Source organism: Gopherus flavomarginatus, chromosome 6 (genome assembly GCF_025201925.1).
Source record: "Gopherus flavomarginatus isolate rGopFla2 chromosome 6, rGopFla2.mat.asm, whole genome shotgun sequence".
Classification (NCBI taxonomy): domain Eukaryota; kingdom Metazoa; phylum Chordata; order Testudines; family Testudinidae; genus Gopherus; species Gopherus flavomarginatus.
Window position 1 is genome coordinate 27,004,858 of NC_066622.1, and position 17,790 is coordinate 27,022,647.

Here is a 17,790-nt window from a genome sequence, read left to right on the forward strand (position 1 = left end):
TTTGCAGACAGACGTTCAAAACTCAGTTCTGACACAGCCAGAAAAGTCCATGAAGTTCAACACTCAAGAAAATCAAACTCAACCTACTGCCTAACCCAGTGTAACTGATGCCTTTTCTGCAAAAGTACTTCCCTGCCAAGTATCCCAGTTTGTTTAAACATGTTTTTAAATATATCAAAAGTTTTTGAAACCAACTTTGTTATCTTTTGGAAAAAAATTGTGAAACACTTTTTTGTAAAAAAGTCTTTTAAATATTTTTTTAAACTAACTAGCCTGTAAGTCTCTCTTCCTTTTATATTGAACCTGAGATGGACCAAACCAATTTGGACAAGTTTAGATATCTCTAAAACTGGGCAAAGCCCTTAACCAATTGTGGAAGATGATAGATTGAATACTTAAGCCAACCTGTCTGAGTAAAGGAGCCTGTAACAATTCTCCTTGTCACAGAAGGCACTCATGCTGGCTCTCTTTATAATGTCCTGTTTTCCATTTGATTGTGTGTCTACAGCTACCCAAGGGTGATTAAAAACAGTCAGTAAGTTCCCCATGTCACTTTTCACTCATCATCACCATTATGAATGGTGATAGTTTTAAACCTCCCTTTGCCTGTTAGTGAATGATATCTGAGAACTGAGTATCACTCTCTTCTTTCCCTGTCACAGATGGCATGAATTTTCTATTATTTCTCATTGTCAGGTTATGGAAAGAATCCAAATCCAGAAATTTAAATAACAATTCAGTTTCCTCTTTTCTCAAATTCTTCTTCACAGAATTCTGCTTGACACACAGTGCTACTTTTGAATTTGTTTCACTGCCTGTGCCTAGCAACATAAGTACTTTTTACACGTTCCAGGCTTCCCAATTTATTTTTAATGCTGACTGTTGTCACTGGGTATGTATCTTTGTTTGCTATTTATTGGTTACCAAGTTAGAGATGATATTCAAAGCAAGGTTCAAGTGGATCTTAACTGATGAATAAGTCCAGTGCTAGCCCTCTGCACAAGGATGATTTGCACTTTGATACACTAGCTTATGTTAATATATTTCCTAAAAAATATCTAATACCTTCTTGAAAATATATAAACTTTTACTATAAAATGTCCAGGTTTCATACACAAAATATATTGGCTGCCCAGCTCCACTTTTTGTACAGATTATTGGATAAATTAAACAAACATGGGGTCATTACCCATTCATCCCTTTTGGGGTTAAACAAAAGGAATCTGGAGAGGGATACAATCCCATGCATATGTACAAATGAAATCAGTTTCATTTCTGTATAGAGAAATTTATCCTCACTGTTTAATGTTCTGGTTGAATTTACTTTGTGAATAATACAGAGAAAGTGCAGATAAATTGATAGACAATGAAAAAACTGTTGAAACCATGGAAAGGACATGACCTTCTTATGTCAGTGGTGTTATCAGAGTAAGGGACTTAATTCCTGGAAGTGCCAGACAATTTTTAGTTGGCTGCATATCGCCTATATAGTAGTCTCTCATCTTTTTTTAAAAATGTAGTAATTTTTACTTGTGTTGAGGTTATATAACAGATTGTGGGCTTAGCTGTTTAGTCTGTCAAAAAGACTCAATGTCTCATAGATCTGAATGCTAATGTTTTTGCTCAGATGTTTTGATTTGATTTAGGAATGTGTTAAACCTATTTGAATTAAAAGAAACCACACTCAAAATTCAAACCAGACCTTTCAGGTCTATTAATGGTCCTTTTCAAATTTTTATTTATCATTACTATTATTATTTTCATCTACCTCTGCATTGTCTTGTTCCAGACAGAAATATGAATGCCAAAGTACCACGGGTCTTGGAATTTCTGGCCTGTCCAATGGCAGGAAGTACCAGAAATCTTACCCCCTTTGAGAGTTGCTGTGAGAGTTTTTGAAATATCAAGAGGAAAAGAGAAGGTTTGGGGAAGCATCCAAACTGTTGGGATGATTATCCCAACAGAATAGATGCTCTAAACCCTCTGAGGTTCCTTTTATTTTCTTAGAAAATGCACAATGGGAATTAGGCACCTAACCTACTAAGGTGCCTGTATAAATTTCCTTAGGTGCCTATCTGCTGCTTTAGGTGCCTAAATACCTTTCAAAATTGGGCCCTAAGTGCTTGTGCAAAGAGCCATCTCCAGAAGCATGTTCCATTTCTGCAGTTTTCACCCCTTTTCTTTGATTTCAGGAGTGCTTTTTGAAACGCTTCTTCTTAGAAGATGCTCTGAGTTCCCTCAGCTGATTCCACATCTGGGTCTGGTTAGACTGTGACAAAGTCATTGAATTGCTCTATGGTCTGGATGCCAAGTGTTCCAACAACTAAAATGATCACTCAGTCTTGGATTCAAGACAGAGCTGGATCTAAGATGTGTTAAGAAACCCAGGTTGTTTGTGTTGCTCCACTGTTTCGATCAGCTTGAAACAGATAGAGTTTCCCTTGATTAGGAAGCAGAAGTAGTAGTACTGTAGATCTGAGTGTTTAACAAGGTTCCAGTCAGATCCAAAGAAACAATAAGGGGCATGGATCTGACAGTGGCTCAGCATCAAAGGAGCCATCCAAGTCAGAGGAGACGGGTGTAGACAATGGCTTGACATGGCACTCTGACAGATGAGGTATCCACTAAACCAGCTTCGAAGTTTGGGTGTGGGGGTTGGTTCAAGACAATCTCTAGTTACATAAGGCAAAAATGCCACCATTATTCTGTTATTCAGCACCATATTTTCTTGTGTAAAAGTACTCATTACTTTAGAAGAAAGTATAAACTTAGAACACTTGTATCCTGCAAGTATAGCAAAGCATATTATGTATACTAAGAATATACTGTTTCAAAAGAGCTCTGAGGCCTGCTTGTAATGTTTGTATAGAAAGTTTAGTTATATCATTCCAGGTGTATCAGAAAAGAGACACCATCACTTGGGTTTTCTCATTCTTTGCAAAGTTGTATTTTCTCTCTGTATATCTAGTAGCACAAAGCTTGTTTTTCTACAAGTTGCTCTATTTTCAAAGATAATAGGTAGATGTTATAGTTCCAGCTTTTCTTCCTAATATTACATGTGTGGCTCTATTTGCATTCTCTCAGCTTATGTTTTTTCAGATGCAGAAAATTATGTAATTAGTTGTGAGGTCTCATACCTTCATTTCAGAGATGTTTCCCATTTAAATTAAAGCCTGTTCTTCTACCCAATCAGTAATTGTCTAGATCTCTTAAAATCTCCTTCAGCTTGACTTAATTGTTAAACATTAATTTAGTAGGGGAAAGGCTTCAAAGGGGGGGAAAAAAAGAACCACTGGAGGGGCTAAATATTAATAGGTGCTTAAAAGCAAAACAGTCATTCTTCCCATTCTGAGCTTGCAGCCCTTCAGGCCTAGTGGAAAAGAAACAATTGACTGTATTTCAGGATTATATAGGTTTCATTGACTTAAAATGAACTGAAAGCAGCTGTAGGGAGATTTACCTCAAGTCTTTATTATTACCCGTATGAGGCAGAAAGAAAAACAGTGTTTTGTTTGAATCAGAAAACACAATTTTCAATGGTGGTTTTGAAAAGGTTACATAAAGAGAGTGTCACTTTTCAATAGGGGGAAAAAGGTGAAATGAAAAATTCTGTTTTGCTAGCATTATAGCCAATATAAAAGTTTATCTCAAGAAAAAGAGAGATTACAGTATGTTTCCAGGCTTTTTGTTTTGTTTTATTTCTGATGGATAATCTTTGTGTTTATTACACTGGAGAGTCTATTCTGTCATTCATGACAGTAATACTTCATCCCGTTAATTACTTCTACCAAGCAAATGAAAAAAGTATAGACACAAACTTTAGTGTGTTGTTCTTAATATTCAACACTAAAAACCCATTTCAATACTTGATGCTTCATCCAAAATACAGATTTTTACAGGTATTTTTGTTTTTTTCTGTCCCAATTTTAGAGCTAAGAAGTCAGCATAATCAAATTTAATGAGTTTTTAAATAAAAAAGTGATAGGTATGTAAAGACCAAAATCAATTAAGAAATAAACTCCAAAGTGTTTCTTCTCTATTGTGAATGTTTATGGATTTTAATCTTCCACGTTTTTCCACATTATCTGTTACAAATACATTTGTGAAAAACATTCTTTGTGTTAGCACTGAGATAGTTGCATTTAAAAAGCAACTATCTATGCTCAGTCATGGTTTATCATAATCAGATTGCTTGATTCACTCAATTGAACTCAGTGGGTTAGATCTGTTGACTCAGTTTTTCAAAGTTTGTAGCTGTGATAAGATTATACAGTGATAAGCACCTATAAATAAATATATACCAAAAAAATTAAACAAATCAGGTGCCTGATATCAGACTAAGAGTATAGAACCAGACCAGGGAGTGAAAGACTTACTCTGCTATCTTGGGATTCCCCATTGTTCATATTCACTTCCTATAACCATTGCCTGATCTGACCATCTATAATCAAACACACTGTGTTAGAATTAATAACCTCTACAGTTCAAAAAAAATTCCTCTATGTTTTGTGAAACAAAGCATTCTAATATAAATTAATCTATTAATAGTATTCATGATAATACAAGTCTTAACTAGATTATATAAATATTATGCATCTGAAAAGTGCTCTGGCATTGTAGTAGCAATACTTTACTAAACAGTCAGATTTTGGCAGTCCGATTGTCCATGGGTGCATGCCAAAAAGCTCATGGGGAAAATGTGGGATGGAAGTTTTCCACCTCAATTCTGGCTCCCCTCTATAACCTATGGATAAGGCACTTCATAGGTGTTTTATTACAGGAGCCGTAGAAAGGCATTCTGGTGCCAGGAGGCATGGTCTTTGTGCTCAGACATCTTTTTACCTGACAACCATTACTACATCTCTCATCCACCTCCCCTTGGAGTTGATTCCTTCTTCAAGGAAAAATTGTCTTACTAAGAGGGCTGTGGCTATTACTGGTCAAAATAGAGATTCACGATAATGTTGCTTTGATGAACATACACTGTATTCATTCTGCAATTATTTAAGTTTGGGAGACAGAAATTTTCCCGTGGTTAAACAGTCGTTCTTGTCATCAGTCTCCACTTTATGGTGTTTATAATGTCTCAGAAATGTACTCTTGGCACTGAAATTTCTCATGCATGGAAAGTTGATTTTTTTTTAAAAGTATTGAATTATCTGTGTGAGTGGAAAAATTGTGTTTTTTCACAATAAAAAAGTAAACTCAGGCACTGTTCTGTGCTTCCCCATCCTCAGATAATTTATTGATTATTTGAACTGATTATTCCAGGTTTGTCCAGTGTGTAGACTTCCATGCATGGATGTGTGTTTCCTTAATTTAAAACAAAGAAGGCGAGGGGGAAATTTAAGAAATACTGTGTGAATTAACATAATGCTGATGCACTCAAGACTGTACTTTCCTGATTTCACTATGTGCCCAGTATAAACACCAATTATTTGCATAGAGAACATCACCTACACTGAGAAATGATTCCCTCCCCATATTAATTTACTAAATCTCCCCCAACTGCCTGTAGACATGACATCGAAAAGGGCCAAACAGATCAAGCATTCTTCCCACTGAATTCCAATACTTGAAATTTAAAATTTTTCAAGTTGTCTGCAATTCAGTGATCCTCAGAGTGCTCATCCCAAGCTTCAAGAAAACACATGATCGCTATTGCAGATGAGCATTCTAACACACATTTATTTTCCTATTAATTTTTGTTCTTATTTATTAAGGGAAATTCAGCACAAAATTAGATATTAAGGCAAAATGATAGTAGTTATTTAAATGCACAACACTCAAGAAGTTCAAAACTATGGGCCTAAATTTTCAAAACTGACTACTGACTTTTGGATGCCCAACCTGAGATACCTTAAAGGGGCCTGAGTCTTGACAAGCGCTGAACACCTACTCTGTGAAAATCAGGACCCTTTCATGTGTCTCAAGTTAGGCACTCAAAATCACTACTCACTTTTAAAACTTTAGGCCATAGTTCTGAAATCAGTCATAACTTAATCACATTGCATATATTTTATATATTAAAGCATTAAAATTACTACCACATACAATAAGACAAAATAATACTTTGCACTTACATCACACTTTCCTCTATAAATCTGAAAACACTTTACCATGTTTGGTACATATTGTTATCCCCATTTTACAGGTGGGGAAACTGAGGCACCGAGCGGTTAAGTGACTTGATCAGCATCATAGAATGAGCCAGTAACTCAGATTACCTGTCTCATTTCAAACTACTAGACCACAAGTGTGTAAGGGCATTGAGTTTTGGTTGCTATGTTCCCCAGAGCCCTGCTCCTTTCTGGACTCTCAATATGCTGCTGTTCCATTCCATCACCTCTTCAGCAAAGGCTCTCTGTCTTCCTCCCTCTTCATCATCTCCAAAAGTTCCTTCCTCCCCTCTTACTTTTGATGGTCCCTTTCACTGGAAAGTCTAGAGGCCTTGGCACTATGTTGGTAGGATCTGCACTTTTACTCAGGTTGGGGTTTTCCCCACTCATGAACACTCGCTTCTAAATATGGCATCCACAAAATACGATCTGAATAGAGGACTCATGCTTGTGCCCAGGAGATACACTGTTAAACCTAGTGAACTCCATAGCAAAATTAGGAGAAGGGGAAAGTGATTGGACTGCCTGAAATCAAACAGAGTGAAAGGAGTGTCTTTTTCAGGTCAAGTGCTGTATCAGAAGGCCTGTTGCAGGAAGGAAAAGGGAGTAATGAAAGAGCCTGAAGTTGAGGCCAATTCTATTTCATATTCTGTTCACCCAACCCTATTGCTTAAGGGATTAATGACTTTGAAATGTCATAGTCTTTTTAAAAAATTAGTGGGGGCAGTTCAGCTTCATTGTTTTACTACTTGAAAATATATTAATGCATCAGAGATCAAAAGAAAATGTTTACACAGTCGAACAATGTAATTCTACATAACAAATAAGAACATTTATTTGCAGGGTTTTATAAAAAGCAAAGGAAATAAAAGAAAAGTTGTAAAATTCTATAGGAACCCGGACACATTTTTGAAGTTTTTTGAAAGGATACAAATTTAAAAAGAAAAGCTATGAATTTTAGTGGTGAATTAAACTCAAAGCCTCAAAAACATCAAAGCCTCATTGTCTTTGTCAGCTGCAAATATGGCTCTATCCAGAGTGGCCCAATTTCAAGACATTTAGGTTCCAATTTTCTAACCTATGAATGGCCAACTTCATGCACAAAAACGTATGTGCAATTCTTTGCCTTGTTTGTACATGACATTACAGTAATTGCATGTGCAAATTGGGTAATTGTGTGCACAAATGATCAGAAACATATTTGGCCATTTGCAGGTACAATTACTTGATTTGTGCATGTATTTATGGTAACTGCAAACACAAATTAAACTCACATTTTGGTACATATAACCATGTAAACATATTTCAGAGAAAAATTGGGCCCTAAAAGCAAAATTTATTTCCTCCCTATAGAATGGCAGTTTTAACATATCTACACCAAGTAAACTAACATGCTAGATAGACTGAATACTTTGTGCAAGCACGTTAATGTGCTTTGTGTCGGAGGAATACTTTTCCTTTTCCCTGGAAGTTTCTCCCAATTCTTTTTTTACAAGATGTCTGAAGCATTCTGCTTGTTTTGGCAATGCTGTCTGCTCACAAATAGCATGGGTTATACTTTCTTTCCAAGTGTTGTTAGTGATCAACAGGAATCCTGAATTGTACAGAATTATCAAAGCTTAAAGGCATTTCAGCCCAGCAACACATAACAAGGAGAGGCATATTAAGCAGGTTACTCACTTAATCAGCAATAAATTTAATTCTCTGATTCTCAGAGGCCACCTTTTCCCTGTCACTCTTCATCTCCTACAAAAAATATAAATTCAGCATTCAAAAGAATGTGGAGTCGACATAGCTTGACAAAAATCATTGACGGTTACTTGAAAGAAATACAGTAAAAGGGAGTTCTATTGACCCACTGTAAAAAGTAGCTTAAGATCTGTAGCCACTGATGTTTTACCTCACAGTTAAAGCATTCCCATTTTGTTTTATCTCTTCATTGTTTATTTGTAAGCCAGGAAGCCATTTTTTCATTAATGTTGCATCATAACCCTTGTAAGGTTCTAATTTTATTTTAGCGGCAGTCAAATCATATTGCTGAGTTTTGCAATCCTTTCATCATTTTCATGCTAGCTCTGCAGAATGTAATGGAGGAGGACAGTTTTCCTTTTAATGTTGATAATCTCTGTTATACTTACACCTCTCCTGAAAACTGGACTCTGTCAGACAGTCTTTTGTAGCCTATGGTGACAGGAAGATCAACAGAAAGAAGTTGCTCCGTTAACCTCTGAAGTAATGAAATTGCTTTGCAGCAAGTCAGCACTCACGCTGCCAATTTATTATCATTTTGGAGGAAGTGAAACTACTTCAAGCCATTCTATTATCCACAGTTATTCTGATAAATAAACAAATTGCTAATGTCCAAATGTAACAATCAGCCATGTGGGATGTTTAACAGTGAAGAATATGCTGCTAATATGTCTTCTTGTACAGGTAAAATGGTCAGTATCCAACTACAGCAAAAAAAAATACAGCTTATTTTTAATTTTTACACATATCAAATATACAGAATTAGCACTAGTTTGACAGATAATCCAGACATGATTTACATACAAATGAAGACACGTTAAAGATGTACCAAAGCAAAAACTTCAGAACCAATCCCCTTCAAATGTCAAGGGATTCGAATTCAAATCTCCAGCTCTTTAGTTCTGGTTTCATGTCAGATCCAAATTTATAAGGGGCCTACTTTCTGTTTCTGATTCCGATGCAGCCAGAAAGTCCTGAGAACAGATTTTGGCCTAAAATGATTAAAATCTTGCAAGATTGTGTGGTCTCTTTAGGTTTCCACCTTATAGAATCAATTTTTTGTGAGAATGGCTTGTGGAGAAAGCAACACAAACCCCATCCAACACCATATCAACACATAGACACATGTATACACCACAAAACTGGCCTGAATATACACTCTGGTTTTCTTGAGACTAGCCCCTATGCCCAGTCCCTTGGGATCTATGGATTTTGTTTGATTGGGTTGTTGTTTTTTTCAGAGAAGAGTAGGAATAATTTGCATGGCTGGCTTTTTATAAGGACAAATAATGTAAGTATTTTTTCATATAAAATATCCAGGTGGCCAGATATCCATATCACTTATTCCTCTTCCCCATGGAGGACATGTGGAGTGATTTATCCACAACTTTTCAGAAGAAGCAGTCAGGGTGGCCAGCTAACTGCAATGTGTTCATGCTGCTGCCTGCAGGATTTCTGGTGTATACATATGTACGCCAGAATTTGGTGAAAACAGTTTGCATGTGTGTGTTGAGTGTTGGCATTTTGAGACTATAACAATAATGCTTTATATGTATAACGCTTGGCTTAAAGCCTGCTGAAATCATTGGAAAGACTTTCTTTGACATCAGTGAGCTTTGGTTGAGATCTATAGAGCAGTCAAAGCACTTTGCAAAGCCAGGTAGGTATTATCCATGTTTTACAAATGGTTATACTGAGAAAAATGGGTGGAGTCAGGTTCTTACACCAAGTTAGTAATAGGACTCTTTCATACCCTCTGCTCTACTCAACAGCCCAGGCTACTTTTTCATCACTCTTACTTATGCTCAGTGCTATGGGCTGCATCCTCTAAACTTCTCCATTCCCTTTGCACCATGAGAATAGCTGGATCTCCCTGCTTGGTATTTTTCTACGTGAGGAATGTCAGGTAGGTACAGAGCCAGTGTAGCCAGCCACCTTCACTACAGTCCCCTGCATAAAAGTAGGGAATGGTTGTGGCCAGTGCACACTTTACTACAGGTATATACCCACCTGACTATCTCTCTCCCTGAGGTCCATTTCCAGTGTTCCAGATTTAGAGCAGCCCCTTGGCTAGTCTAATGTATGCCAGGGTCATCATAGAATTGCCCCCAGAATTGGGGGCCATAGCAGGCTCCTATATACTGCCTACAGCTTCATCCAAAATGTGGCCCAAAATCCTTTCCCTTCTCTTCTCCTCCCCCATTCCAATCACTCCTGCTGCTAAGGCTACAATTAACCTAGAGTCTTTCCTCCCTAGACTGGTTTGAAGTGTTCCCCTACCAGGATAAAGCACAAAGACATTGTACTAGTACCTTCCTTGACACACCATGGTCAGCTTTTTTAGCTGTTCTCATTTTAGCACGGATGACAATACCACTTCTAGCTGAGGCACAGAATGAAGACTGGAACTGTGGTCTGTGCTGTAGTGAGGAAACTACCGGGTAATGGCACAGCTAGAGTTATAGTACTGTGCCATGTTCCTTTAAAAGGAATTTAGAGGTGGAATCATAGAAGATTAGGATAGGAAGAGACCTCAGGAGGTCATCTAGTCCAACCCCCTGCTCAAAACAGGATGAATTCCCTGACAGATTTTTGACCTAGACCCCTAAATGACCCTCTCAAGGATTGAACTCAGAACCCTGAGTTTAGCAGGCTAATGCTCAAACCACTGAACTATCCCTCCCCCCAAAGAGGGAAGGGAACAGGTAGATTAGAGTGTAGCTCCACCATCCTTATAGCTTTTCCTAGTAGTGTCCATAGAGCATTCTAACGACATATTCATTCTTGTTTTCAGTGTTCAGAATTTTCTCCTAGACATGTCAACGTCACTGGCTGAAAAGCGTAAACTGAAAAGTTCTCAAGAAATCTGTAGCAGCACTAAAACTACAGCAAATATTTCTAAACATAAACAACTCTCAGTGGACCAATAGTTTCCACACTCTCGCTCTTTTCTCTCCTAACACCTCTTGTGCTCAAATATTAATAGCATGCATAAAACCAATTATATACTGTGTGTATGTAGACAAAGGGAATATGTAACAACAAGGAGTCCGGTGGCACCTTAAAGACTAACGGATTTATTTGGGTATAAGCTTTCATGGGTAAAAAACCCACTTCTTCAGATGTATGAAGTGAGAATTACAGATTCAGGCATTATTATACTGACACAGGAAGAGAAGGGAGTTACCTCACAAGGGAAGAACTAGTGTTGGCAGGGCCAATTCAATCAGGGCAGATGTAGGCCGCTCTCAATTATTGATGAGGAGGTGTCAATTCCAGGAGAGGCAAAGTTGCTTTTGAAATGACCCAGCCACCCCCAGTCCCTATTCAAGCCCAAATTAATGGTGTTAAATTTGCAAATGAATTTTAGTTCTGCAATTTCTCTTTGAAGTCTGTTTCTGACTTTTTTTGTTCAAGTATGGCTACTTTTAAATCTGTTATAGTATGTCCAGGGAGACTGAAGTGCTTGCTTACTGGCTTTTGTATGTTACCATTCCAGATGTCCGATTTGTATGCATTTATTTTTTTTACATGGAGATTGTCTGGTTTGGCCAATGTACATGGCAAAGGGGCATTGCTGACACATGATGGCATATATAACGTTAGTAGATGTACAGCTGAATGAATCCCTGATGGTGTGGCTGATGTGGTTGGGTTCTCTGACGGTGGTGTTAGAATAAATATGGGGACAGAATAGGCAACAAGGTTTGTTACAGGGATTGGTTCCTGGGTTAGTGTTTCTGTGGTGTGATGTGTACTTGCTGGTGAATATTTGCTTCAGGTTGTGGCACTGTCTGTAAGCGAGGACTGGCCTTCCTCCCAAGGTCTGTGAGAGTGAGGGATCATTTTCCAGGACAGGTTGTAGATTGCTGATGTGCTGGAGAGGTTTTAGCTGGGGGCTGTACGTGATTGCCAATGGTGTTCTGTTATTTTCCTTGTTGGGCCTGTCCTGTAGTAGGTGGCTTCTGAGTACCCCTCTCGCTCTGTCAGTCTGTTTCCTCACTTCCCCAGGTGGGTATTGTAGTTTTAAGAATGCTTGATAAAGATCTTGTAGGTGTTTGTATCTGTCTGAAGGATTGCAGCAAATTCTGTTGTATCTTAGGGCTTGGCTGTAGACAATGGATCATGTGATGTGTCCTGGATGGAAGCTGGAGGCATGTAGGTAAGTATAGCATTAGAAGGTTTCCAGTATAGGGTGGTGTTTATGTGACCATCACTTATTTGCATTGTAGTGTCCAGGAAGTGGATCTCTTGTGTGGACTGATCCAGGCTGAGGTTGATGGTAGGATGGAAATTGTTGAAATCCAAGTGGAATTCTCCAAGGACCTCCTTCCTGTGGGTCCATATGATGAAGATGTCATCAGTGTAGCACAAGCAGAGGAGGGGCACTACAGGATGAGAGCTGAGGAAGCGTTGTTCTAAGTCAGCCATAAAAATGTTGGCATACTGTGGGTCCATGTAGTGCCACTGATTTGAAGGTATAAGTTGTGCCCAAATCTGAAATGTTTGTGGGTGAGGACAAAGTCACAAAGCTCAGCCACCAGGTGTGCCATGGCCTCTTCAGGGATACTGTTCTTGACAGCTTGTAGTCCATCCTCATGTGGAATATTGGTGTAAAGAGCTTTTACATCCATGGTGGCCAGGATGGTGTTTTCAGGAAGATCACCAACACATTGTAGTTTCCTCAGGAAGTCAGTGGTGTCTCGAAGATAGCTAGGAGAGCTGGTAGTGTAGAGTCTGAGGAGAGAGTCCAAATAGCCAGATAATCCTGCTGTAAAGGGTGCCAATGCCTGAGATGAGGGGGCATCTAGGGTTTCCAGATTTATGGATGTTGGTTAGCAGATAGAATACACCTGGTCGAGGCTCTGGGGGGTGTGTCCATGTAGATTTGTTCCTGTGCTATTGCAGGGAGTTTCTTGAGCAGATGGTGTAGTTTCTTTTGGGATCAGAGGACAGTGGCCTGTAGAATGTGGTGCTGGAGAGTTGCCCGGCAGCATCCCATTCATAATCCAACCTGTTCATTATGACTACAGAACCTCCTTTGTCAGCCCCTTTGATTATAATGTCAGAGATTTTACTGAGGCTATGAGTGGCATTGCGTTCTGTACAGCTGAGGTTATGGGCAAGTGATGCTGTTTGTTCACAATTTCAGCCTGTGCACATCTGCGGAAGCACTCTATGTAGAAGTCCAGTCTGTCATTTCGACCATCAGGAGTTGTCCACGCAGAATTCTTCTTCTTGTAGTGCTGGTAGGAGGGTTCCTGTAGGTCAGTGCACTCTTCAGTAGTGTGTTGAAAATATTCCTTGAGTTGGAGATGACGAAAGTAGGCTTCCAGATCACCATAAAACTGTATCATGTTCGTGGGGATGGCGGGGCAGAATGAGTCCCCGAGATAGGACAGACTCTTCCGCCAGGCTCACTGTGTGGTTGGATAGAATATCTGCTGTGTGGTATAGGATAAAGGTTTTGTTGGTATGAGCATGGAATGACTGCATTACAAGTGGTGAAGATATTTTTATTTAGCACAATTTTTTTTATCCCTTTATATACCTTTTTGAAAAACAAATAAAACAGAGAGGATTAGGGAATGCTGAATTTCAATTTGTAAATTCAACACTGTTTGGTATTGGCTCATAACTGTAATCATTTTACATGATTTAACAATTCAATTTTCAAGAAAATAAAATCATAGCTTCTTTTCCCCTATGTTTAGCTAAAACAAGCCATTAAAGAATGTAAAATGTATCATTTTATTGGCACTGACTTACAAGTGAGTCAGTGAACTTTTTTACATTTTCAACTAAAATTGGATTCTAACCTTAAAAGAATTTATGACAATTGCTCCTTCTTGAGGCTTGAATGTTGACATATAATTAATTTAGGATTTCTTCACAAGCTTTCCTGTCTAGGTTTGTACCTGTCACAAAAATATCCTTGAAAGTTTATCTAACAGCAGGAGCACCAAGCAAGTCCATTGAAAGTAAGCAAAGCAGTTTAACTTCTGCCAACAGGAAGTGCTCATAGCAGGATGGAATAAAGTTGGGAAAAGTGCACTGTTTTATTCAGTATATTTACAAAATCCCAACATAGGCTGATATGGTCATAATATCAACAAATGTAGATCGTGTCAACCACCATTAGAAATTGCATTCCACAAACACAGACACTGGTGCATAACTGAATATTCTAAATAATGATGCACAAACTGCCTTAATATTAGTTAGAATTATTGTTTCATTTCAGTATATTTAAATTCATTTTCATAAAAATGTTCCTTTGTGAATAATTCCAATTCCTTATCTTGTTAAATAATTTAAATAAGGCTCTAATTGGGGAAGTTTTCCTATAAACACATAATCAGCTGTGGTCTCTGGCTACGGCAGATCCCCAAGAAGCCAGAAGGGAAAATTTGGTCTTGAGTGGCTTCCCAGGAGGATAGGAGGGAGGTTTCAATTGGCTTGTGAGTTGCTGCTCCTCTCCTCTCTTCCAGTCCTGGGAGAGATCAGGTGCTAAATGGTTTTCTTAACTGGAAAATAATTTAATTGTTTTAACTGGTTACATTTTCTATGGACTCTATTAAACAATTTATGTTGATTATAGTGTCACTTTGCAACACTGTAAGATCCATCCCTTGAGGTATTTAAAATAAAACTGTACAAACAAACCATTAGAAAGCATTTTGTGGGAAACAATCCTGCAGAGGCAGTGAGAGGGCTGGACTATTGCTACCTCTTTCCCATCTCTCATTTTTGTGATTCTGTGGGTTTAAAATACAGCTACTTACCTACACTATGGGTACGTCTTCACTACCTGCTGTATCGGCGGGTAGCAATCGATTGCTCAGGGATCGATATATTGCGTCTCATCTAGACGCAATATATCGATCCCCGCACGCGCTTATATCGATTCCGTAACTCCATCAACTCGAACGAAGTTGCGGAATCGACAGGGGGAGCCGCGGACATCGATTCCGCGCCATGAGGACGGTGAGTAATTCGATCTTAGACACTTCGACTTCAGCTACGTTATTCACGTAGCTGAAGTTCCGTATCTAAGATCGATTTTCCCCCATAGTGTAGACCAGCCTTATCTTCGGTTGTTGAGCTGCTAAGAAACTAATTCTGATTCAGTCAAATGCTTCTGCCTATTGAGCAATGGATAAGCTGTGGCTAAGTGTGTAAAGTACAAATGATGACTGGTTCCAAAATCACAAATAGCTTTGGGGAACCTCAGCAAGACTGGAGTTGGTTTGGTTTGGAACAGATAAGCATCTGCACCAAAAATGTCTTCCCATCTACATCTGCAGTGCAGCCTTCTTCCACACACCTTATGTTCTAGACCACATAACCTCGCCACATAACCTCAGAAATTAATTGCATGCTCCAGCTATTTCTCTGATTCCTGCTCCCTTTTCTTTCAGTTATGCTATTCCCTGGTGTAGAAGATAGGCTGCTGCATATGAGAGCTGGGGAAACAAGCCAGTCATCTAGGTATTAAAAAAAACAGTCTTGGAAGGTCAGAGCTGGGTGCTGGTAGAGGTTAGAGCTTTTTACCTACAGTAGTCCTCAGCATTTAAGTTTCTGGCTCAGTTCAGAGAAAGGGAAGAAGGCTGATAAACATTCTAATATTATAAAATCTTGTTGCCTTCTTCGAATCAAAGGGACCAGCACGCACAAGATATTGAACTTTGGTTGAGTCAACCAACCTTTCATGTAACCTGTGTCAGAATTAGTCTCTGTGGGAAAGAGATTCAAAAGCAGCCAAGGGAAATAGGAGCATAAGTCCCATTGACTTTCCTGGGAGTCCCTATGAAGCTAACAGAAGAAGTAGCAAAGTGTGGACTGTATTATCTCTATTACCATTTCACAAGTTTGTCTTCAGGAATTAACTTCCACTGAAGTTTCGCCATTTAAAATTTAGTGCCCTGTGGATGCAACATAAAGGTCTCTCTCTTCTTACTCTTTTATTTAAACTAACACTCTGCTGATCTCAAAAATGCCTTTGACCCACTGCCATGGGGATTCTCCTCGTTCCAATCAATAGGCCTGTAATATGCAAGTAAAGTAGATGGTAATGGTAATTCTGAGTTGCCACTTATGTCACAATGCCACCACTCAGAAAACGAGCTCTTCATAGGCTGGCAACCAAGATGGATACAGCAGTAGAAGCACTACTAAGGGGAAGGGAGGAGAAAAGAAAGGTGCTTGGAAAGGAGCACAACTGAAACAAAAGGGAAAATAGGGGTGGTTAGCTCCAGGCTCCAGCCACAGATGGAATGGGGGAACAACAGGGACAAAGAAAATGAGTAAGAGGGGAGAGAAGGGGTTGTGGGATAAAAATACTAATCAGTGCAATTGTGTGATGGGTTGTTCTGGTTATTTTTTTTTTACTTGTGAGGTCAAAACCACAGAGTAAGTGCAGTTTTTAGATTAGTTTCATTTGTAATATACCAAATGTGCAGTAACATGCCAAGTAGAACTGGTTTGCTTTTTAATAGTGCCCTTTGTTACACTTTGTTATTACTATTTAAACATTGAAATTCATGGATATAGTGCTGTAAATTTACATGGTGCTTGCAGTCACATAGCAAACCTTGTTACCTGCCTTTGAGAACTTATAGTCTAAGGCTCTGAGCCTGTATACTCTTACACAGATGCTTACCGTTAAGTATTCATGGTAAATGAATAGTCCTGTAAACCGCAGTAGGACTATTCACATGCTTTAAGTTAAGAACACATGTAAATCTTTGCAGGATCGTGGCCTAAGGTCTTGTTAAAAAAATTGGTTGTCTCTTTTATTTTTTCCTTCCTTATTGCATCGATACTTATTGTAAAGACTTGTCAGTAACTCGATGATGTAGCTTTACACATGCTCTGTAAGTGCCCCATCATAGAAAGATAGTCTCTATGGCCCCAATTCAGGAAAGTGTCACTATTCAGAAAGGGCACGTAAGCATATTTTTTTGTTTAAGTGCATGTTTAAATCCTGTTGAAGTCAAAACATTAAAGCATGTTCATAAGTGTTCACCTGAATTGGGCCTTAAGTCTTCCTGATCCTGAACTGAAAACTGCGTGGGCAGACCCTAAGAGTGGAGCATAATTGGCCCACATGGGTTAAGAAGGGTTAGATTTCAAATTGTTGCGTGCTGTTTGGATCGGTATTTGAAAAATAAGAAGTAGCTATGTCTACAAGGTCACGTTCAGGCGTCATGGTAATGTTCTATCAGTTCTAAGAGCGAGTACAGCGAGCTGGTCCAGCTTCAAAAAGATGAATCATGTTGGTATTTCAAAGAATTGCATCTTTCCTCTAGAAATTAAAATAAGATATAACTTTAACTATCAAGCTTTAGGCATATATGAACAGGTTCCTGTGATGAGCCATGTGAAAAAATATATTATTTAAGAATTGTCTGAAGGAGAAGAAGGTGAAACTATATTTTGTTAAAGCAAGAACAGGCTTACCATATGTAATAATCTCTAAATTACTCCAAAGGCGTCTTCATTTGCTTCATAATTAGAATTATTTATCTTGCAATAAAATAAGCATATATTGAAACTAGAGCTGTTGATTAATCACAGCGCACGCAATTAATTCAAAAAAATTAATCGCGAATAAAAAAATTAATCATGATTAATCGCAGTTTTAATCACACTGTTAAACAATAGAATACCAATTGAAATTTATTAAATATTTTGGATGTTTTTCTGCATTTTCATGTATATTGTATTCTATATTGCAATTGAAATCAAAGTGTATATTATTTTTGCTTACAAATATTTGCACTGTAAAAATGATAAACAAAAGAAATAGTATTTTTCAATTCACCTCATACAGGTACTGTAGTGCAATCTTTGTCATGAAAGTGCAACTTACGAATGTAGATTTATTTTTTTTGTTACATGACTGCACTCAGAAACAAAA

General features: G+C 38.3%; 1 protein-coding gene and 1 long non-coding RNA gene across 6 annotated transcripts in view; one reads left to right on the forward strand and one right to left on the reverse strand.

Annotated features, from left to right (window-relative positions):
* Window positions 1-17,790, forward strand: part of ERC2 (ELKS/RAB6-interacting/CAST family member 2) — an 845,311-nt gene that overhangs the window by 812,426 nt on the left and 15,095 nt on the right. The gene's annotated exons all lie outside the window — the stretch shown is intronic.
* On the reverse strand, window positions 4,400-8,345 carry LOC127053564 (uncharacterized). The gene is made up of 3 exons (XR_007775081.1): window positions 8,258-8,345; window positions 7,800-7,865; window positions 4,400-4,441 (listed from the first exon to the last, which is right to left on the reverse strand). It is a non-coding gene; the product is annotated as an uncharacterized LOC127053564 (long non-coding RNA).